Source organism: Phalacrocorax carbo, chromosome 6 (assembly GCF_963921805.1).
Source record: "Phalacrocorax carbo chromosome 6, bPhaCar2.1, whole genome shotgun sequence".
NCBI lineage: Eukaryota > Metazoa > Chordata > Aves > Suliformes > Phalacrocoracidae > Phalacrocorax > Phalacrocorax carbo.
The window spans coordinates 10,060,571-10,080,426 of NC_087518.1; the positions used below are offsets into that span (position 1 = coordinate 10,060,571).

A 19,856-nucleotide genomic window follows, 5' to 3' on the forward strand; every position below is an offset into this window, starting at 1 on the left:
AACACACTTTTACTGCTTTTCTTTTGTTCCACAGAATCATACAGCCATTGCTGTAATGGAATATAAGTGAGCCTGCTTTGATGTACATGAAAGATCAAAAAAACACTGCACTTCTCTGATGGTTCTGAGTTGGCATGTCCTTCCTAAAATCTTCAAAGGTTTTCTGTTTAGAATAGTGCTTGTATTTTAGATGACATTGAAATTCATCAGAAGCTTCAAGACATGTCTGAGTGTTGTCTGGAATAGGAATGGCTTTTTTTTTTTTTAATGAATCACAGAATCACAGAATGGTTGGGGTTGGAAGGGACCTCTGGAGATCATCTTGTCCAACCCCCCTGCTTGAGCAGGCACACCCAGAGCAGGGGGAACAGGACCGTGTCCAAGCGAGTTTTGAATGTCTCCAGGGAAGGGACTCCAGCCTCCCTGGGCAGCCCGTGCCACTGCTTTGGCACCCGCACAGGAAGAGTTTTTCCTCATGTTGAGGTGGAACTTCCTGTGTTCCAACTTGTGCCCATTGCCCCTTGTCCTGTCATTGGGCACCACTGAAAAGAGTCCAGTCCCATCATCCTGACACCTTCCCTTTAGATATTTGTAAGTATATATGAAATCCCCCCCTCAGTCTTCTTTCCTACACGCTGAACAAACCCAGGTGTCTCAGCCTTTCCTCATAAGGGAGATGCTCTGCTCCCCTGATCATCTTCGTAGCTCTCTGCTGGACTTGTTCAAGCAGTTCCCTGTCCTTCTTAAACTGGGGGGCCCATAACCGGACACAGACTCCAGATGTTGACTCACCAGGGCAGAGTAGAGGGGGAGGATAACCTCCCTCAACCTGCTGGGCACACCCCTTTTAACGCACCCCAGGATACCGTTGGCCTTCTTGGCCACAAGGGCACGTTGCTGGCTCAGGGTCACCTTGCTGTCCACCAGCACTCCCAGGTCCTTCTCAGAAGAGCTGCTTTCCAACAGGTAAGCCCCAACCTGTACTGGTGCAGGGGGTTGTTCCTCCTCAGGTGCAGGACCTTACTCTTGCTCTTGTTGAATTTCATGAGGTTCCCCTCGGCTCAGCTCTCCAGCCTGTCCAGGTCTCGCTGGATGGCAGCACAGCCTTCTGGTGTATCAGCCACTCCTCCCAGCTTGGTATCATCAGCGAACTTGCTGAGGGTGCTCTCTATCCCTTTGCCCAGGTCATTGATGAACACGTTGAACAGGGCCGGACCCAGCACAGACCCCTGGGGGACACTGCTAGTTACAGGCCTCCAACCAGACTCTGTCCCGTTGATCACGACCCTCTGAGCTTTGTTGTTGAGCCAGTAACAGCTGGTAACAGTGAGGGGGGTGGGGGAAAAAGTACATAAGTGCATTTCTGAATCAGTCTCCAGACTCCAGAAACATCACTTTCTTCTGCCTGGAGAGAGACTGTGACATATGGTGGTGGCAGTGGCAGCTGAATCTTTGTGAAAATTTAGAACTCTGTTGTATGAATTTCATTGGGAATCTAACCTTTAAAAAGACCACTGGAGATGAAAGGCCACTCGTCCATGTGCTGGTTTCTACAACTCTCCAAGGATTAATTAATTTTTCTGGTACTGGTGATGAGCAAATGTACCTAGTGGTAATTTGGTAGCTGGTAAATTGATGGCATTCCAGACAATACAGACGTTTAACCATCTGCCTTGTTTGTTTTCACTTGAATAAGCTTTGCCCAGTTCAGACTAGATAATTTTGGAAGAGGCTGAAGAGAGAAAAAGCCAAATGTTTGTTTACTTAGTTACAAAACAAAACATTGTACTTCATTTTAACTACTGTTTACACTGTAATCAGCTTTCTAAATTTAGTTTTATACCTGATTGCAAATAAAGACGTGTGTATGGTCAGTGATGACCAGCCTTCCAACAGTCATCCTAAACTCTTTAAGTTATATTTCAAAAGTAAATGTAAATCACTGTTTTTCTGCTTGTGGTGGCAGACTTTTTTGGCTCTGAGAAAAGAGGCTGCATACCAAGTTTTTAAAAAGGTGCAGAGATAATGTTGATTAATGTGGGTTATTATGTAAGCACTGGACTAGCATTCGTAACAGAATCAAAGGTGTAACAGAAATTAAAATTGTGTTTAATTTTAATTACAAATTACCTCATTTCCTCAGTCCCCTACCACACCTGTCTGCTCAGTGATCATTAACGTGACATTAAAAGCACCAAAATATTGGTGAACCTGCTATGTCCAGCAGAAAGACTGCGTAAAGGAACTCTTTCCTAGTTTAGAGGGACAGGCACCCCTGTGGTCACCTTAGTCTGGCTTCCATAGTCACTGGACAAAGCCATACGACTTCCCCAGATTAATTCATAGTTGAATTAGATCTTTCAGAAGAGTATCTTATCTTGATTTGTTGAAAATTACTCTTGGTAGAAAATCCCTGCTTTTGGTAATTTATTCTAATAATAAATTATCCTTAAGAGAAATACACTGAACAAAACATGCACATAAATTCCGATATGACCTTTTTGAATAGTTACCATTTTCCATCAGTAGAAACTTTTATACCTTTGTGTTTCTGGATTGTGAAGATCTGTGTTAGGGAACGTGTGATCCTTGCTTTTAGCTGCTTTTGCACTCAAGACACTCCTCAAGCTTCCCTGCAATAAGCGAGATAGATGGAGTTCTGTGCCCTTTTGCAAAGTATGTTTTCTAATTGATTTGTTGTGTTTTGTCTAGCTTGAATATTGTCCAATATATCCACTTGATTAAAAAAATTTAAATCCTTGAATGAGGCCCTCTTCCAGCTGTGGCTGTACCAGTGCCAAATACAGAAAGTAGTTTAACATCCGTTTGTGTGCTTGGGATTTCCCTGTGTGCACATGCAGTGCTGATGCTAAACCTTTGCTCTAAGGTCTGTGAGATTAATTCCAACAACTCTAGGTCTCTTCTAAACTGCTGCTTCTCAGTGTAGTTTCTTGATATGCAAATATGACAACATACTTTTTGTTAAACTTGGTGTTCAACAGAGCCTCTACTCTTTGCTCGTCTTTCCCAGTCAACCCATTTTCTGTATTAGCACTGGTGTCCTACGGTATTTTAGAGCATTCTTCATTCCATTATGCACAAGCCTTATCTGTAATGATTTAAATTTCCTTTTAAATACCACTAAAGATGGTAGTATGGAGTTAAGTGCCAAATTCTGCACTGTTCAGCTAAAACCAGATGATGCTTATTTACAGTTATTTATTGATGTTTATTAAAGATTTTTTTAAAAAATAAATTTTGTATATTTCACATTGACTTTACATAATTCCAGTTTCTTAATGAAAATGTTGTTGGCTGCTAAGTTGTTTTGCAGAAACACATATCATTTTGAGGATGCAGCCTTTTTTATCAGTCAAGCTTTCAAATGCATTTAAAAAAAGCGCTAGATTCTCAGTAGCTAAATTTATTTCCCATAAATCCATCTTGAATGGCATTACTTTTACTTTATTTTAATTGCTTATTAGTAAAGTTGTATATCAACCATTCCAGTATTTTGCCATTAGCTGGTTTCAGGCTAACAAGAATATAATTACCTGACTTGCCCAATTTGTGGATTTTGGTTTTTGCTTGTTTTTCTACAGCTTAGCAATGTAATCTTTTTCTGACACTCTTGATGCTGCTTGGCTAGCTGTCTCAGAATTCTGGAATGCAAGTTATCCAGATCTATTTAATTTCAGCAGCTGTTGATTAATTTTGTCTCCCTAATTATTCTTGTAGAAAACTCCTCACCTTGCAACTGCATCATCCAGCTTTTTCCTGGGAATACGTTTCTTTTTTTCTGTATTATTATTTCTATTAATAGTTCTGCCACAAACCATGCCGATATACAGCGTGCTTATAAATTCTGTGTTCTTAATTAAATCTTTTGTAATGTCCTAAACTCTGCTGGCCGTTTATTTTTCTACATTTTCCTTTTTCCCATGCCAGTTACACAATTTCTTAGTCCTGGCTCATATGTATTGCTGGGAACAGGTTTACATTCTTCTATTCATTATGAATCTTTCGCTGCTTGTCTAAACCATGTTAGCTTATTTTTTTTAAATCAATTCAACCTAATTTCTGTTAGATTTCTGACTTCCTGCAAGCTTGCAGTGTGCTCTTAGAGTGACTGAATTCATACACCCCAAATCACTTGTTCTCAGCTGACCTTTATAATGAACTATTGACATGATTTTATTGTTCAGGTTTCCATAATTGCTTAATTTATTGAATGTGTATGTAATTTACTGTAACTTTTTTGTTCTCTTGCATTGTGGGTAGTTTTGTTTTGTACATCTGAATCTTAACTTTACTTACAATTCTGGAGAAGGGGTAAGCAAAGGCAAGATGGTCATGTTTTCAAATGGTCTTCCAAGAGCTGTGCTGTCATATTCCTTTCTTTTCTTCAGTCTAGGCTTGGTAGATCAGTCTATTTCTTTGACTATAGCTTGTGACGTTTGCTTCCATTTCTTTGTAACTTTTTGAACAGAAATGTGTGCAAATATATGTAAACAAAAAGTACTGTTAGAAGTTGGGCTGCATTAAGATGCTGGTATTTGCCAGGTGCTAGAGGATCATGAATCCCATGGATCATCTCATAGAGTAGAAAGAAAGAGTATGTGTTCAGTGGAGCTGATGTGGATGCTGAAGGGCTCGGTTTCCAGTTCATAGCTTAGAAACAATCATAAGAAAATTCCTGTAACACTTGTCCTTGTGGACAGACCTTCCAGTGCTTAGAGAAAATATTTGTGTATGTTCTATAGAAAAAAAGAGCAGATTTTATTGCCCAAGGAAATTAGTCTGGTGTAGTCTTGCTTGTTTCTGCTATAAAGTATGTATTTGGTTTTGACAGATGAATGGAGTTTGGTTTGGAGGTGTATAGTTTAGGGAAATTATTAATAGTTTGTCCTAAGTATTTTTGACGCTGTAAATAAATCTAGAAATTTATTTGTAATTTGTGTTAGATAGATGTCTGTTAGATAAAGTATTCGAGTGTTCTGATTGGGAATAGAGATTTTGAGGTAGAAGTTGACAGAAAGATTGAATACTGAAACAATACTATCCATAGATTGTGAGTTTGAGTGTAAGCTTGAGAAGCATGATATTCATATTATTATTCTTCCTCACTTGAATAATTGTCTGAGAAGAAACTGTTCCTGGGTCATCTTGGTACAAAAAGACATTTGAGGATACTAAGTTTTTGATTTAGAGCATTTATCTTTTTATTTCTCCAACTGATACAAACACAGAAATTCTGCTTTGGTTTGGTCTTGCTCTTGCGTATGAATATTTTCTGCTATAAAATTAATATAAAATTTTCTAGCTGTAACAGTACAAGAGTGTATATACTGCTGAAAGGTAATCAGATGACATAGAAAATTAACTAGTATCATCTTAGAGCTATTTTTGATTGCAGAAATCACTCTTCACCCTGTGAAGGCAGTTCAAATAAATAATGCAAATAGACAATAAATTAATGGAATAAATTATAAGGGGATTAGTAGTAGATGCTCCTTATTAATCAGAGGAATGTCAGAGAGCTGTATATACCACTTAAGAATTTAATTTTCCAGTTTCCATGTTACTTCATATTATTATTTTCATATACTCATGTTGAAAGAATAGGATGAATCTGGGAGATCCATACCATTGACTGCAGAAATAGGCAAATAGGCTATAAATTCTTTCAAATAGTAAAATAAATTATGGACATTTTACCTAGTTTAACTTTATGTAAGTGAAGTGGCACTGAACGGTATCAGAGAGGACTAGATCTACAATATTGACGTGATAAGTAGGATTTCTGGGAACGTACCTTAAGTTGATTCTAGTGTGATAGGATTTTTTCCTTCCTGTTGAAAAGGCTTTGGATTGTGCTTTTAGTAAATTAAACCAAAATAAACTGAGAAATTAATTTAAAACAGTGTTGATTCAGAAATAATTAAGTATGGCAACACTTACATCTAATGCATTCAAGAATTGTATGTAAATATGTATGACACTTAGGCGTACCTGGTTATTTACATGCTATATGCACTACAGTATAACAGTTTAAATGTCTTTAAATGCAAACTGCTGCTGAGGTTTGATTGCTGATTAGAGATAATACTTCACTTGTGTTTGGAAAACAAATTCCTCTGGGGAAATCAATATTTGTCATGTCAGATTCCATACCTTTGTTTGTTGGAGGACAGGGTTGCCTCTGGGGAAGAGCTGATCGTTCATATGCTACTGTATTAGCAAGATCTATTTGCGGAATAAAGGATTGCTCAGTCCAGATTCATCTATCATCCTGCTCTCTTCTGTCTTTTCCCTGAACACCCTGCACCAGGGTGGGTAAATTCTACATTCTGAACTTGAGAAAGTAATAGCTCTGGCTCCTGCTGCCCTGGCTTGTTTCCTGTGTACCCAAGAAACGTTTGTGTATGTTTGCGTTCAGTAGGGATAGGGAATACCAGTGTACGGGAAAGATAAAGGGTACTGTAACTAGCTGGAGAAACGTGCTTTACTGAGGTTTCTCTCCAACACAGAAATAAAGACAAATGCGTGCAATAGAACGGCTTTTTTTCCCTCATGTTGTTGAGTGGGTATAGGCATATATATGTGGGCACCAAGTGTTAGTAAAATAAATGACATACTAATAATATGCTCTGATTTGTCTTCAGAATTCTCCCTCGAGGTATGATGCTCCAAATAATTAATCATACATATATTTCTTCTTTAAATAAAAAGTTGTTTTGCAAGTTTAGCCAGCTTCTCTCTATGGACATGTAGAAATTGCAGAAAAAAATTTATCCTGCCCAGTAAATAACCTCACTATCCGTCTGAGTACGGTTGGCACAAGCACGGTTCCCTCACTGTGCCTTTCAGAATGTAAATCTGCAAAAAGGGGCCATTGCGCTCTGTTTGCCCCCGTGCACAGAGCTGCAAGTGTTCACCATGGGGGAGCTTTTGAGTTTCAAACCACATTTCAAGAGATGTTGTTGCTTCAGGGACTTCTTGTGAGATTATGCGACTCTCTCATTCAAGATTACTCACCCCAAATTGTTAATTCTGCAGAGTAGCTTCTTTATCAGTAACGCAAAGCATACTTGCCTGCTTCAGTAGTGCAGATGTCCAGGGCACAGGCGCAAGCTGATAAGCTGCATCTGCGCAAATCTAAAGATGACTTATCCTGTGCTGGACATTCTGGAGCGATGTGTATCAAAGTACTTTTTAAAAGTAATAATTTTGATTATCACCTGTAGGAGTACAGATTAGCTATTGCTACAGCAACCTGTTCATCCTTCAGTTAAAACAACGAATTACAAAATATCAGTCCTACAGCTTAAAGGGTAAGGCCTGAAATTCCATTCTTTAAAGTTAACACGCAGGTCAGACACAGCTTGGAACGTATGCGCTGCATGTAGAACTGGAACGCTTGGCTGCATATTGCTATGTAGCAGTTGAGTTTCACTTTCCATTTAGCTAAACACATTAAAGGTGTGTTACAGGCAAGCAAAACAACAGGAGAAAATCTCCAAGTGTTTTAATCACTTGAAACACTCTATTCAGGTAATGTTCAGTTCTGTGGATGTGGGTTTCTGTGCTTTAACACTGCTATAGCAGTGTGATACTGGAAAGTGAACTCCTATATCGCTTATTCAATGGCTATTGAACAGGTCAAAGGGGAGTGTATAGACAGCATGTTGGATTGCTAGAGGGTGGAAGTTTTGCTCAATTTGTGCAATGCAAAGTTAATCAGCGTATATTAAAATAAGAATCAATTATCAAGATTAATACTAAATAACCTGGATTAACTCAGGTTACATTGTTAGTGCAATTACTTCAGGGAGCACAAGAATAAGATTAGTTGTTAAAACTTACTGTCAAAGAAAATCTTCCCTTGGAATTGATCACCTCTTAAACTCCATTAATTTGTGAAGTTTAAAATTTTTGAAGATTTAACCAATGCAGGAGACAGAACGATGTCTGGAAATTCACCTGTGTACAAACATCTTGTTTAATCAAATAGCAAAATATGAGCTAGTTTACCCATTTCTGCTACAGAGAAAGTTTTTTCGAATTTCACTGTATGAAGCAGGTTGGGAGAATTCGAGTACAACAATATGAAAGGAGCTTTCTTCAGTGCACTTGTAAGTAGTTTCAGTGAAGGGAATGTGGGGACTTCTGCCTGTGCTAATCATTCAAGGAAGCTGGGGAAAGTGATGGGAAGAGGAAGGGAGAAGCACAGTCTTCCATGTTTCTAGTGGTTATTAGGAAGCCAGTCTGTGGCAAGATGCCAACTAACAAGTTGAGGGAGAAATACTTGTCTAAGGTAGGAGCCTGCTGCATAAGGCTTACGATGTTATTGGTGGAAACCTAATGATTTTTTTTCTTCAATCCTCATTCATAGTCTACCTTTTTTTCTGATATTGAAGAACAGATTTCTGGGCCTGGTTGTGGAATGTCCATCCTTGGAGATTCAGCTGGCCAAAGTCGGGGTCAAAATGATGCAGTGTTTGCAATAGTTACACTTTTGTCCCAAGGTTGGAGGCATCTCTTGCAGAGATCCCTTCCAGCCAACATTTCTAGACTGCATAGGAGTTCTAATAAAAATAGCTACTACTTCTCTCTGTACCTTTGACTTGCTGATCTTCTAATGCTGGGGGGAGAGGGAAATGCAGTTTAGCTGGTTATATTGCTATTGGAAAAAGAAAATTACTAGCTAACTGAAGTTTGAAGGTGATGTGTTTGTTTTTTCTTTTGGTGATGTTGTAATTTTTTATGATTAATGGATGAAATTCTTTGATTTCATACCAATTTGACTTTGGAAAAGGCAAATTTCCTGGCAGGCGATAACATCTGTGTGTGAACTTTTAAAGTTTCTACAAATCATAACTTTGAAATGTCTTAGGATTTCCATAGTGCTGCTTTATGCAGTGTTTGTGTGCTTGTGTATTTGTTGCTGTTAACTGATATTTGGTTTCTTGGCAATTAAGTACTTCTTCAGTAGAGAAGAAAAAATGAGAAAACTTGCTGTGTGTTTTTGTCCCTTTCCTTCTTTTCCAAAAGCTCATAAAATGAGACATGCATGCCCATTTTATTAATTCTGTGCTTAAATTATAGGTTTTAATTTTTTTTTTTTTTTTTGTAGAAGATGTTAGATCATTTAAAAGACTTCTGGTTTCTGGATAACTTTTTACCATTTCAAGATGCTAGAGCTTAGGTTTCTCAGCTACATTTTCCCTTTCTTCCCATGACCAGATATTTTGTGACCCTGTACTTCAGTACATTCTAACAGATTTTAAATAAACCATTTCTAAATTAGTGAAAGAAAATTAGAAAGTTTCCAGGGAAATCCCTTGCTAGATAGCACATCTGTCAGTGCATTTCAGCAGGAGTTATTTTCACCAGCTTCCATCAGCAGTTTTGTTCAAAACTCAAATAAAATGTTTGCTAAAGGCAAATACAATTATTTTAGGGCATATCTCAAACTTTGATCAAGTACCAAATATCTTACTGTTGAAACTGTAATGTCCCAACTTATATCAACAATGAACTAGTTAAATAAAAAACTAAAAGAAGGATCTGAAATGATGCACAATAGTGTGAAAATCTCTGGAGACAGTCTGTACGCAAAATGAAACAGAAATGACTACCCTTTCAAGTACCGATAATATGCAGAGATGTTTGTCTTCATCACTAGCTGAAAATGTGGCATATCACTATGTAAATTTGATTTTAGTCCTAATTAAATATTTAAAAGATGTTGGCTTTCTGTTGCCCTTTTGAGAAGATGGAATATTCTAGGTACAACATCTTCTGGCTTCATATTACTGTAAGAATTGTTCTAAATATGTAAGATCTGTTGACAAAGTATGGTGAATTTGATGTCGATTTGAACAAACAATGTCTTCTAAGAACTCTCTGAAGACAGATCTTTTAGCTGGAATATAATAGATTTCACTTATCTTGGTTGATGTTTAAGACCATTGATAATTTTACACAGATGAAATTAGTTTCAGAATTATTTTTTCAAATGATCAGTACTTACTGAGTGTATACTGTGTATCGTACATAACGCGATCACTTTAAAATGATTTAGTATTTAAGAATTTCATTATAACTTGAATACATTATGCTATTTTAGTATTTGAGTGCTAGGAGACTCCTTGAGCTGAAAGTTGCAAGATCTAGTTCTGATCTTCTGTTGCTAGGTGTAACTCTAACTCTTCTTGCTTTTAATGAGGAATTGATATGTCATCTAAATGAAATTGGGACTGGAAACTGTCCAGCTCTGTAGAGTCTACTGTCTTGGGCCAGATGGCAGGGCTCTTTGTTAGGGCTCTTTCTGTAAGATCTGTGCTGTCAGAGGGCTGCCGCAGTGGTATCCGTTGCCTTGAGAGTGTGTATATGCAGTCTGGAGAAGTACTGTTAGCACTGGAAAAGGACTTGCATATAGACCATCACCTGCTCCTACAAGGTGCAGAGGGGCTTTTTTTTTTTGGAAGAGGAAGGCGGCACTGGAGAGCATGTTGGGGTGATGCTATTTCTCCTTGATTCCTATGTGCCCTTCTAGCTTAATTTCTGCTGATTTATTTTCACAGGAACTAGCAAAGGAAACGTATCAGCTGCTGTTATTGTTGAGAATTAACATTGAATGCCTTTGATAAAAATTGAAAGGGCAGTCCCCTGATATATCTTCCCTTCCCAAGTCTCTTATGGTAATGCATAGTAAGTGTTAACAGAAGCAGCACTTGGACCATTTCAAGCATTTGAAGAGAAAACTCAGTAGAAGCCCTGCTGAATTTACCAAGCCTAGGCAAGCTTGGTATTTTATTTTTCTAATGGAATTTTTTTAGCCAGGGTTTGTTCATTACCACTTGTGCATGGAAATCAGAGATTCACAATGAGATCATAATTCATTCTTTGTATATAAATGTTACACATACAAACTGCATGGAGAGAACATTATTAAGAATGCAAAAGCAAACAGTTGAGAGAAGAAGGTGTTAAGATTGAGGCTGGCATTGCAACCTAAATTCAGCTTCTCTTATACATATGCATTATGGTGAAGTCTTTAGCTATAAGAATTCTATGATTCTATAATAAACAAGATCCTTACAACACTTACAGAGCCTGACTGCAAGAGAAAAGCTGTATCTGCAGGGGCTGGTATATATGCACTGGAGTACTACCTGAATACTTTTTGCTAGTTTCTGGTAAGAGGTGTTGACTATTCTGGTGCTGAGATGGGATTGATCCACTAAAAACTGAATGACAGGCTACCACGCTCCTCCTAACTTAATTTTTGCAATGATCCTATGATTTCTCTTGACCTTGAGCAGTTGTGGCCATGAAGGCCATGCTGTTTAAAAAAATTGCTCGGCGCAGCAGGCGAATCCTGTCCCGGCTGACCTTTCCCCCCCAGGTGCCCTTACACAATAGGTATGAGGCTGTGGAACCCGCGGGCCAGAGGGACGAAGATACAGACAGTGATCCACCCAAGGGGTTGACTAGAGGGAACCAGTCAGCCCCACACATTACAACGGCCACTGGTAAGAAAAAAAGAAGGGTAATTGTCATAGGCGACTCCCTTCTGAGGGGAACAGAGGGCCCGATATGCCAGCCGGACCCATCCCATAGGGAAGTCTGCTGCCTTCCTGGGGCAAGGACAAGAGACATCACCAGGAAGCTCCCTAGGCTAGTAAAAGGATCCGATTATTATCTGCTAGTGGTTGTTCAGGTCGGCAGTGATGAGGTAGCTGAGAGAAGTGCAAAGACAATCAAAAGGGACTTTGGAGAACTGGGGTGATTACTTGAAGGATCGGGAGCACAGGTAGTGTTTCCCTCCATCCCATCGGTAGCCAGGAGACATACAGAAAGGAACAGGAAGTCCCATCTCATTAACACATGGCTCAGAGGCTGGTGCCAGCATTGGAATTTTGGGTTTTTGATCATGGGGAAGTTTACGTGTCACCAGGCCTGCTGGAGGCAGATGGGGTTCACCTGTTGCAAAGGGGGAAAACGATTCTGGCTCAGGAGTTAGCAGGCCTCGTTGAGAGGGCTTTAAGCTAGATACAAAGCGGGAAGGTGATAAAACTAGGCTTGCTAGGAATGAGCCTGAGGGTGGCATGCCTGTGTTGGAGAAGAGATCAATAGATCAACTGAAGTGCATTTATACCAACGCACGCAGCATGGACAATAAACAGGAGGAGCTGAAAGCCATTGCAGGCCGGGGAAACTATGACGTGGTCGCCATCACGGAAACATGGTGGGATGACTTGCACAACTGGAGCACTGCAGTGGATGGCTGCAAGCTCTTTAGAAGGGACAGGCAAGGAAGGAGAGGTGGAGGGGTAGCCTTGTATGTTAGTGTTTTGACCGTCTAGAACTCAACGCCGGTAATGATAAGATTCAGTGCTTATGGGTAAGGATCAGGGGGAAGGCCAATAAGGCAGACATCCTGGTGGTAGTCTGTTATAGACCACCCAACCAGGATGAGGAGGCAGATGAAGTACTCTACAAGCAGTTGGCTGAAGTCTCTCAATCTCTAGCCCTACTTCTCATGGGAGACTTTAACTTACCAGATATCTGCTGGAAATACAGCACAGCAGAGTGAAAGCAGTCTTGGAGGTTCCTGTAGTGTGTGGGAGATAATTTCCTGACGCAGCTGGTAAGCGAGCCAACCAGAGGAGGTGCCCCACTGGTCCTGCTGTTTACGAACAGAGAAGGCCTGGTGGGTGATGTGGTGGTCAGAGGCTGTCTTGGGCTCAGTGACCATGACATGATAGAGCTTTTGATTCTTGGAGAAGTAAGGAAGGGGGTCAGCAAAACCACTACCCTGAACTTCGGAAGGGCAGACTCTGGATTGTTAAGGAGTCTGGTTAACAGAGTCACTTGGGAGGCAGTCCTGAAGGGCAAAGGAGTCCAGGAAGCCTGGATGTTATTAAAGAAGGAAGTCTCAAAGGCGTAGGAGCAGGCCGTCCTCATGTGCCATAAGTCAAGCAGGCAGGGGAGGAGCCGGCTTGGCTGAATAGGGAGCTTTGGCTGGAACTCAAGAAAAAAAGGAGAGCTTACCGCCTTTGGAAGAAGGGGCAGGTGACTCGGGAGGACTACAAGGATGTTGTGAGGTTATGCAGGGAAAAGATTAGGAAGGTGAAGGCCCAGCTGGAACTTAAACTGGCTGCTGCCGTTAAAGGTAACAAAAAATGTTTTTATAAATATATCAGTGACAAAAGGAGGGCCAGGGAGAACCTCCCTCCTTTGTTGGATGCGGAAGGTAACCTTGCCAGGAAAGATGAGGAGAAGGCTGAGGTAATTAATGCTTTCTTTGCCTTAGTCCTTAATAGTCAGATTGGTCATCCTCAGGGTTGTCAGGCCCCTGTGCTGGGAGATGGAGATAGTATGCAGAATGAAGTCCCAGTTGTTGAAGAGGTGGCAGTCACCGACCTGCTCCTTCACCTGGATGTTCACAAGTCCATGGGGCCGGATGGGATACACCTGAGGATACTGAGGGAGCTGGCAGAGGAGATGCTGGAGATGGCTGTCCATCATTTATCAGTAGTCATGGTCAACCGGGGAGGTCCCAGATGACTGGAAACTAGTGAATGTGACATCCCTCTACAAGAAGGGTCAGAAGGAGGATCCGGGGAGCTACAGGCCTGTCAGCCTGACCTCGGTGCCGGGAAAGGGCATGGAGCAGATCATCTTGAATGCCATTACGCAGCACATGCGGGACACCCAGGGGGTCGGGCTCGTCCAGCATGGGTTTATGAAAGGGAGGTCCTGCCTCACTAACCTGGTCTCCTTCTATGATAAGGTGACCTGCTTAGTGGATGAGGGGAAGGCTGTGGACGTTGTCTACTTGGGCTTTAGCAAGGCCTTTGACACTGTTTCCCACAGGATCCTCCTAGAGAAGCTGGTGGCTCATGGCTTGGATGGGCGTACTCTTCACTGGGTAAAAAACTGGCTGGATGGCCGAGCCCAGAGAGTGGTGGTGAATGGAGTCAAATCCAGTTGGCAGCTGGTCATGAGTGGTGTTCCCCAGGGCTCAGTGTTGGGGCCAGTCCTGTTCAATATCTTCATTGATGATCTGGGTGAGGGGATCGAGTGCACCCTCAGTAAGTTTGCAGAAAACACGAAACTGGGTGGAAGTGTTGATCTGCTTGAGAGCAGGAAGGCCCTACAGAGGGACCTGGACAGGCTGGATCATTGGGCTGGAGCCAACTGTATGAGATGCAACAAGGCCAAGTGCTGGGTCCTGCACCGGGGTCACAACAACCCCATGCAATCCTACACGCTTGGGGAAGAGTGGCTGGAGAGCTGCCTGGCAGAGAAGGCCCTGGGGGTGTTGGTTGGCAGCCGGCTGAACATGAGCCAGCAGTGTGCCCAGGTGGCCAAAAAGGCCAACAGCATCCTGGCTTGTATCAGGAATAGTGTGGCCAGCAGGAGCAGGGAGGTGATTGTGCCCCTGTACTCGGCACTGGTGAGACCGCACCTTGAATATTGTGTTCAGTTTTGGGCCTCTCACTACAAGAAGGACATTGAGTTGCTGGAGCGTGTCCAGAGAAGGGCAACGAAGCTGGTGAAGGGTCTGGAGGTCAAGTGTTATGAGGAGCGGCTGAGGGAACTGGGGTTGTTTAGTCTGGAGAAAAGGAGGCTGAGGGGAGACCTTCTCGCTCTCTACAACTAAGTGAGAGGAGGTTGTAGTGAGGTGGGTGTTGGTCTCTTCTCCCTAATAACAAGCGATAGGATGAGAGGAAATGGCTTCAAGCTGCATCAGGGGAAGTTTAGGTTGGATATTAGGAAAAAATTCTTCACCAAAAAGTTTGTCAAGCACTGGAACAGGCTGCCCAGGGAGGTGGTTGAGTCTCCATCCCTGGAGGTATTCAAAAGAAGGGTAGACATGGTGCTTGAGGATATGGTTTAGTGGTGGACTTGGCAGTGATAGGTTAGCGGTTGAACTCAATGATTGTAAGGGTCTTTTCCAACCTTAAGGACTCTATGATTCTATGATAATACTTTTCCAGAAGACTTCTTCCTTATTCAGTATGCAAGATGGACAGTAGTCAATTAATGAGCCGCTATTCAAGATGATGTTTTATCCTCAGTGTTTGATATGTGGCCCTAAGTCTTATTTACAGTGCATCGTTCAGTCCCTGCTCAGAAGTCAGAATTATTAATTTCTTCATAAGCTTTTCTGTGCTGCTCATCACAACTATATCCAAGTGCTTCACGTGTTTTAAATTAAATTTATCTCCACAAAACCCCAGTGAGGGATGCAGCATTATCTCTATTTTACAGATGGGGAACTGACAGAGATTAAGGTCAGAAAAATTCACCAAATTTGGATGCACATTTTAAGACTTAAGATTGGATTTTTAGAGCACTTCAGATCATATAGTACGTCCAGTGTTCAGAAAACAGTACTCGCTACTTCAGCTCAGGCGTGTGTTTCTCATATCTAGATATCTTCCGTAGCATCTCAAGTGTGTGACTGAAAATTTACGTGGCACTATTGATCATGGAGGAAAAGTTTGTATTTGGCACCTTGTGTAGCATCACACAGGGTCTCTGAGCTTTCTCTGAAAGAGGCAAAAGCTTCTGTGAATCACCTGCAGAAGGGAAGAGGCAGAGAGCCCTGTTGAAAAATGTAATATGTGATTTTATTATTGAAGATTATTTCCTAATGCTTGTACATAAATTGGTATTACACAAGCCCTCTGAATTCTCATCCTTGTCAATTTGATTGTTCGATTTTTACAATGAAGAAAGATTAATTGGGAATATTGAAATTTCTGAACCAGTTAGTTTGGGGAATAAATATTGGGAAACTGTATTGCCTAAAAAGGTAGTACTATCTTTCCTATTACAAATATTCAGAGGATCTTTCCAAATGTACTTGCATTTATTTTCATAGTATATTCAGGTTTCTTTCCTCTATGAAGACATTCTAAATACCAGAAGATTCATGAGCAAGTCTAGCAATATTCCTCTGTTTAGGAAAACGTTAAATTTCTAAACTAAAATTTTGGCGATTCGTATGTGTTACGTCTATGTTTTGTATAGCAAGTATGTTTACATGTACCTGACTTGTATTTTCGCTGTTGGCAGTATACATTATCCCAGTTGTTCTTCACAGTCCTTTAAAACCAGCAGTATGGAGAATTTTAATTTTATTAGATTGACCAAGGAAAGATTTTACTTAATACTTTTCTGGCAATTTGTGCTCACCTAAGTCTATCTGTGCTTTATTTGTTTGTCCATAAGATGAATATTTCTATATATTTTTCCAAAACTCTTTGAAATGTTTAGCTGACAATGATCAGAGAAGTGAAATGTTTCTTGTGTTCAGTGTGGCTCTGCTAATCAGAACAGTGGCTATGTATTTTGTAGTTGCCTAGCTAGTTATTGCAGCAGTTTCTTTAAACGCCTTTTTAGAGTTAGCCTACGTTTAGCTCGTTATTGGACTTCATTCCTCATATTGTGCCAAATGCATAGCTTTTGTGGCACTAGGAGGCTACTCTACTGGTAGAAAGTTGGGAATTTTTGCCCTGGCTATGAAGTGCACTTGCATAAGCCGATAAATTTCTTATAACAACAAGAGAAGATGAATATTTCAGCAATTGCAGCCAAGGTCTCTTTTGTTTACAGTTGTAACTGTTTCCAGGCTGCTTAGAACCAGATATTCCCAGAGCTTTATGGTATTACTATGGTATTACTGTGGCATTACTTACAGAACAACTCCTTGCTATTGAGGAAAAAAAATGAAAGTTAGTGAGAACTTTGCTTGACTAAGTATAATTAGCTACTGGGTAGCTTGTGTAGAACATATGTATCATGTAAATTGTCTCTTAAATAATAAAGACTGTGCAAATTATATCTATTATTTAAGACATGCAATGATAGTCTGAAGTTTTCATTAGAAATAGCCAATTTATGCCCACCTTCTGTAAAATATTTGAAGCTGCTACTCAAGTAGCCAGGGCTTAAAGTGGAGGGCTGTGGAACTGTTTTGTGAGTTATCTGTCCAGTGGAAACCAGTGCAGTCTGAGGAATTCACAAATAAATCAGAGCTTCAGCTTTGACAAATGCCAGCCAAATTCTTGAACTTACAGAGGGATATCCAGTTGAGTTCTCTGCCAGTTTGCTGTGCTTCAGCCTAAACATTCATCCTGCAGATTGTAGATTAAGATTTAATCATGTCTATAGATTTCTAATTACTCATGAATATCCTATTAGAAAGCCTTGCTGGCAAGGACCTCCAAAGCACTTTCAGTAGATTATACAGAAATTTGTTCCAGAATTAGTTGCAGAACAGTCATCTGGCACCCAATTCTTGTTTAAAACGTTGTCGGGTTTACTGACAAATGAAAACATAATACTGTCTCAGTTATTCCAATTCACCATGTGGCCATAAATAGTTTTTTTTATCTTGAAAAGTTAAAAGGAGTAACACTAAAATATTTTTTTTTTTCATGTGTGAAGAGATGCAGAGTTGGAAAGGAAGCCAGAAATACAGCAAAAACATACAAAATTATTTGCTTGGTTTATGGCTTGATGATGTGACTTATTGCAATTCTGTGTGGTGAGACTAGGCCAAAAAATAATCATATAGTCTAAAAGGAAAAAAAATCGGAAACCTTAGGGTTGTTACAGATAGATCAAATGCATCTTTTTCAATATATTTGGCCAACATGAAGTAAAAAGCAAGCTGGAGAATGATGTACATATACAGTTAAATGTTATAATTAGTATATGCTACAACGTACTTATGACATAAGAGTATTAAAATAATACACTTGTAGAAATTATGTGCACTTTAGAATTTTCTGGTGTTGAAAGAAACGTTTCAAGCAGTCCTGAGTCTTTTAGCAAAGAAGATGCAGGCCAGCATATTGAAAATGCAGGTTTAGGCTCTTTACCACAGTATCTTCCCCTCTGGTTTTGACTTCTCAGTGTTTCTGCTACAAGTATGACAGTGGAGAAAATACCTTATTGCATCTATATTTTATAAATTTTACTTTACAAATATTGACAAGATTATCTTTGACCTCTCTTACTTCTGTAAATTAATCAAAGGAGAAAATGCTGGAGTTGTGTTAAGCCCTGACTCTGAAAGTGATGCTGAAACTAGAAAACTGTACGATATGTTATAGTGGTTAATTTGTGAAGAGCTCGTGTCTAAACTGGAAAAAAATGCATAAAGAAAGCAATTTAAGGTGAACATCTTCAAATATAAACTGTGCTTGGGAGATGCATGCACCAATGATAGCTATTTCAACAGGTAGCATAGTAGTCATTGTCCTACTGTAGAATGCTACGACATTGCACAGAAATTACTATCCTCTGTTATTATCATCTGTTATTCCAGTTTGAGAGCCTAAGTTTCACTACTGTTACGTCAGGACACCACACTACAGCCTGTTGGCCAAAGTCCAGAAACGCAAATACAAGAAGATGGATTCACTCAGAGACATCTTTTGCTGTAGCAATGCTTTCTAGAAAACATGGAGAACAAATTCTCCCCAGCATGATTTTTTCCATGGCCATGTTCCAGACGAAAGTTTAGGCTGAGATGGACAAACACTGCATTGACCCTTTTTTCATAAACATCTGTCACCTATGTTTTGAGGTATGTGTCCAGTAAAGGCTCTGTCAAACCTCATGTTAGCTTTAGACAGGAAATTTGGCTCATTTGGTTGGGAAGGAGAGGGAAAATAGTCAAGTCTTATTGCTAAAATCTAAATCCAAACCTGTTAGGGTTCATATCTTACTGGAATAATTCTAATGCGTGTATGTATTAGATAACAGGAACTGCAAGCCACTTGTTCTCAGCAGAAAGCATCTTGTGAAAAGGGGTCATATTCAGTAAATAGATGTATTTTGATATAACACTAGTAGGGTCAATTTTTTTGCTACCAGGTATGCAACATCTCCTGAAAAATAATCACATCAGACTACCCTATTTTTGCCTAAATTTAGTGAAGTCATCACGTTCAGAATTATCTAACCAACCACAGTAAACTAGAGGAAAACTAGGTTCCTGTCATGCTTTACTGCTGGTTTGACAGTGAGAAAGAGTTTGTTTCCCATTCCAAAATCACTAATTCTTTCAGTTAATTTGGAACCCAGTTATCATTCAACATTACCTTGTTGACTGAGTACCTCAGAGTGCACTGTTCAAAAATGCAGAAATCTATGGTCCCTGCCACAGGTATCTTTGATAAAGACAGGGAAGTGGCCAGAAAACAAGAACGTTATTTACCATTTTCTGAACATATGGTCAAGTATACAGAGAGCATTTGTGGAAAGTCAGAGAGAAAATGTGTGCAGAGAGGGGAAGTTTAACCTAGAAAAGTGCACAACCTCTTTTTTCTCAGATTCCTTTACTCATGACCACCTTTCTTCAAATAGTTCACTAAAGCGTACAGTCTATATTTTCTGAAGGATTTGCACATTTTGTGCATTTACAGTTATTTTCTTTATTTTCTTTCCACCATTGTATGCATGCATTTTGCAGTCCTACTGGTTTAAATAAACCAGAAATAGTAAGAAAAATTCATGCATGCTTGCATTTTGCCAGTGACTATTGTATAAACATGAAAAAAAAAAAAAAGGTAACAAACTTTCAACATTCAAACAGCACTTTATCTTTTAAATGTGTAGTGTATAATTAGATATGTATGTGTACCGTGGTGGTTATGTAATTAGACTTTATGGTTATAACAGTATATTTCTGGTCAGCAGCCTTAACCTCCTGATCATGATGGGGGCGTCTTTTTCCTCCTAACCGTTACAGGTGTTGCTTGGCATCAGCCAGCGTGCACCTCTGGGCTGGCTGCTCAGCACGCGCAGACGCATCAGTTAAC

At 40.1% G+C, this 19,856-nt stretch overlaps 1 protein-coding gene across 13 annotated transcripts in view; it reads left to right on the forward strand.

The window, feature by feature from the left end:
* FHIT (fragile histidine triad diadenosine triphosphatase) overlaps positions 1–19,856 on the forward strand; it is a 627,817-nt gene that overhangs the window by 162,265 nt on the left and 445,696 nt on the right. Inside the window, exon 1 of one of the 13 annotated variants that reach the window (XM_064453599.1) lies at positions 7,485–7,554. The exons of the other annotated variants lie outside the window; for them this stretch is intronic. The gene's annotated coding sequence lies outside the window, so the exon portion shown is untranslated. Of the gene's footprint in view, positions 1–7,484; positions 7,555–19,856 lie in introns of those variants that run through there. 13 annotated transcript variants of the gene reach the window in all.